The sequence below is a fragment of the Crocodylus porosus genome, unplaced genomic scaffold (genome assembly GCF_001723895.1).
Source record: "Crocodylus porosus isolate Cpor-Errol unplaced genomic scaffold, CroPor_comp1, whole genome shotgun sequence".
NCBI lineage: Eukaryota > Metazoa > Chordata > Crocodylia > Crocodylidae > Crocodylus > Crocodylus porosus.
This window is the reverse complement of record NW_017728902.1, coordinates 1,475-5,855: the sequence shown is the minus strand read 5'-3', so window position 1 is coordinate 5,855 and position 4,381 is coordinate 1,475. Positions and strand designations below refer to the sequence as shown.

The 4,381-nt window shown below is 46.0% G+C and overlaps 1 protein-coding gene across 2 annotated transcripts in view; it reads right to left on the bottom strand.

The window, feature by feature from the left end:
* RNF2 (ring finger protein 2) overlaps positions 1-4,381 on the bottom strand; it is a 36,867-nt gene that overhangs the window by 32,219 nt on the left and 267 nt on the right. The window contains exon 1 of one of the 2 annotated variants that reach the window (XM_019556679.1): positions 4,166-4,338. The exons of the other annotated variant lie outside the window; for it this stretch is intronic. The gene's annotated coding sequence lies outside the window, so the exon portion shown is untranslated. Of the gene's footprint in view, positions 1-4,165; positions 4,339-4,381 lie in introns of those variants that run through there. 2 annotated transcript variants of the gene reach the window in all.

Sequence of the window (4,381 nt, the reverse complement as noted above, 5' to 3'; positions counted from 1 at the left end):
AAAAAAACTACTTTTGCTGGTGAACAGTTGTCTTCATTAGGGAGCTTTCCCACTCTACTATCAGCAATGTCTCTGTAGTATAAACTAACCCAGGGATATCAAACTCACCCCATGCCCTGGGCCAGATCCAGACCATAGGAATCCTTCATGGGCAAGATGCATCACAGGGCATGAGGTAACAGGAACAGCCACGACAGGTGGCAAGGCTGTCTTAGCACAGACTTGACTCATCCTCCTCCACCGATGGCCAAAGGTCCCAGATTCTGCAGCAGGCCACACCCCCACTTAATTCTTTGACAGACTGAATGACACACAGGCCAGATCCAGCCCACAGGCCATGTCTGAACACCCCTGGACTAGCCGATCCTCAGAGTAGTATCTTGGATACAGAAGTGGTTATACACCAGGGGTGTGCAAAATACAGCCTACAGACTGGATCTAGTCCACCAAGTGATTCTATCCAGCCTGCAGCATGACACATCACCATGGCATGTACGACCTCCCCCACCACCCCCAGGTGTGGAGTTGCCACCTGGCACAGAGCTCAACCCCACTATCCCCATGTGTGGCTCACAGACATGTTGGAAGCTGTAGTTTGCTGGGCTGATGGGATGGGGCCACGGATGGGCAGGGAGCAGCATCTAGGACAGGGGAGGACAAAAAGTGGCCCACCAGGCCATTCTATCCAGACCGTGAGGCCCCTAAAAAATGTAGAAATTTAACATTTATCTGCCCTGGGCTGCCTGTCATGCAGCCCTCGATAGCGTGCCAAAACTCAATAAGCAGTCCTCTGCCCAAAATACTTGCCCGCCCCTGGTCTAGAAGCAGGACAGGTGGGTGGGGCCAGGATCACAGGGTGGTGACACTGTGGGGCTGGGGCATAGGGCAGAGCTGCCATGTGTTCCTCACACATCCCTGTGGTGGGCGCTGGTTCCACAAGCAGGGGCTTGCTGCTGCTCACAGAACCAGGGATGTGTGGGGGGGTGGAAATCATGGCTCTTCCCCAAGTCCAGCCCCGCACTGTCACCACCCTGCAATTCTGGTCCCAGCCCCACCCACACACCGCACTCCCAGAGGCCACTCGCTACCCATCCTATCCTCATGGCTGAGTGTGCCTTGCCTATGGGGGTCCTGGGCCTATCTCCATGGAGACCTCACACACTTGCCTGCCCACTGTCTGGCACCCCCAGCAGTGGATGCAGGGCAGATGGGCCCAGAGTCTTGATACGATCAATTGACACTCCACCCACACACACTTGTTAGAACCCAGAAGCCTATGGGCCTGGGTTTTTAATTACTTTTTAATTGAACATAAAACACCAGGTGGTGTAAACCAGTGTTTCCCAACGGGTGTACTCCACAGCTGGCCACATGCCACCCCCTCCTCCGCCCCACATCTGGCTGGTGTGCCATGAGATGGAAAAAGCCATGCAAGTGTGCCATGGGATGAAAAGGGTTGGGAAATGCTGGTGTAAACATCAGTGATGGGGGAGCTAGGCCAGATCAGCACCCCCTCCCCACACCAGCTCTCAACAGCTCACCAAAACTCCTTACCTGGCCCTCCAGCCCAAATAATTGCCCAACCCCATTATAGAGCTGCTCATCTCAAAAAGGTTCAGTCAAGTGACTGAAATTCAGCTAACAAGAGAAAACACTTTAAAACCTACCTTACAACACACAACCTACACTACAAATGTTACAGTTACCTGTAACTTTATACAGTTATAAACCACTATAACCAAATCAAGAATTCTGCTTCTTTTCCAGTGATACCAGCCAGCAGACCTCAGAGACATTAATCTGCTCCAGCAGGTCATTTCTCAACCAATCATCAGTTACAGACAGAAAGGCAGACTATATGCTGAAGCAGTCGCATAGCTTTCATAGCATGCAAGCAAGGCCAACATCTGGATATTATATATCAAGAGCTATGTTGAAAAACTGAAAAAGGAAAAACGTAACTCAAGCATATAAGACTACTTTAACATCCATATTAATCATATAGAAACATTTTTGTTAAATTTGGTAAGTAATTCTGATACAGAGCTTGGCCAAAACCAACAGTAATGTGTTTTCAGGCCTCTCTCCATATTAAAAAATATATCTCTGCTAGCAATATGTCAAACTGTGTCAGATCATTGCAACATTTAACATAATTTGGTCCACTGTGAGAGGGGGAAAAAAAAACCCAACACATTTTTAACTATATAGACTATTGCTGCTTGTGTTCAAACTGCTCACAAGAGAATACTGCAATCCAGAGGGGAGACAAAAAAAATCACAACTTTGAAAATTTCCATACTGCAACAAGTCCCAACAGCACCATGACATTAAACTCTATTCATTCTTCATTGACTGGCTTAAATTTAAGATATCCCACCAGAGATCAATTAACCAACCTTTCCTACAAAAAAATAAAAATAAAAAAAATAAAAAATCAGAACCAATAATATCCCTTCTTCTCTAATCCATCATCTCTATCCCTGGGTAGCTATCACTAGCCCACTGTTCTACAGAGTCAATGTGAAGTGGGCTATCTGAAGTCCACCCATGCCTTCCCTGCAAAAAGTAAAGCATTAGTGATATACTTTACACAAAGACAAGAATCATGCCTGTTTTTTAACTTTAGACTTGTGTTTTAGTTGGCCACCATAAAAAAAATCTGGGAAAAGAGAACAGTTTAATTCCCTTTTCTCTTTGCTTTATTTTACACCACATTATTTTTATTTTGTACTTTTAAATGCCAGTGGAAAGAGAAGTATTTAAAACAACTAAAAACTGATGACATTTCCCTTGGTAGCTACATTTCTCTCTCATGAGACACCAATCCTGAAAGTTTCTAAACCTTGTTATTAATTAAGCAGGATGCTCTACCAAATTTTTCTCCACAATGTGCATTAAGAATGACACACAGTGCTATTATAAAGTGCCATTGATAAAGACAAAAGCATGCCATTTATTTCACTGGGACCTTGTATATTAAAAACTGAGAGACCTGTTGGTACCAGACTGTATTTTTCTTGGCCATTAAAACTGGCCAGGTGGTTACAGTTATGATACTGAACCACATTAGTGACTCAGGAAGAGAAGAGAAGAGAAATAATGCCTCCAAATGTAGGATTTTTGTCTTACTGCTACTGTGCTACATAGTAGAACAGATGCAGAAGTTAGGTAAAATGCATTTTGTGAACAGAACAGATGTCAGATCAGAGCCAAACCCCTCCCCCAGTAAATGCTGTTGCTATTTAGATATTGTCACCTCAGCTTTGTGTGACATGGCTTTTGAACCATGTGTGAATGGAGCTTTCTAATTGACAGCATCACCCAACTGTCTGCTTAGTAAATGATCTGCCACTTTTTCCCCTCCAAACAAATAACGTGTTATATTAGACACACACACACACCTTTTAAATATCCAAAGATGCTTCAAGAAGTTTCCTTAAAACATACTGCAAATAATCTAAGCAACCTCTATCTTACCAATCAGCCTCAACACCAGCAGTGAGCTTGACACAGTATGTGTATTTAAATATCAAATGATACCATGCAAAGCTGCATAAGGAAAACAGATCAACTGCACTACCTCCTATAACAAACCAATTTTCCCAACTATTCGAGTCGGTCTAATCAGAGATATCAGATTTCTCCAAAGAACCTTGTCTGCTTCTGTGCTTAGACCAACCTAGCTATAACCTATACCACTACAATGAACCAAGCATTTCTCATAGGAAGATGAACAGACCGTGACAGACATTTGACAAAGTTGTTTTCCCAACCTGCAAAAAACGGTCTCACCCGTGCCCTAATACCACATTTTTAAACCCCAACAGTTTCCTTTCATCTTTTAAGGAAAAATCCTTTTTTAAAAAGATGCAAGAACCGCTTTGCGAGAGGATGGACCTGCTCCTCCTCACCCTTAGCCCAATTCCCAGGCTCCCGCTTGGGCATCGTAGCATCTTACCCACCAAGAACCCTCTGGATTCCCATTTTCCAACTACCCACTTGTCTAATAAAAGAGAACCCATCCGCCCAAATAGCCTTGCCTACCTATGTCCTTAGCCCAACACGGCTCCAACAAAAACCCTGAGTGTCCAGGAGATTGCTCCTGGAGCCAGCTACCCGGGTTGGGTGCACGGCTTGGTGAGAGCGGAAGTGTGATACCCACCTGCCGAGCCAGGCGCGGCGGCCAAGGCGAAAAGGCAGACAGAAGTGACAAGTGCTGCTCAGGCTAAACAGTGGCAGAGTTTCACGCAGAGCCAGGGCGACCTGGGAGCCAGAGCTCCGCCGGCCGTGCGGCGGCCCCTGCTACGTGCCGGGGAGCCTGTCACAGCGGGGCCGAGAAGCGGGCAGCCAGCCGCTCCCCGCGAAGACCGGGACCTGG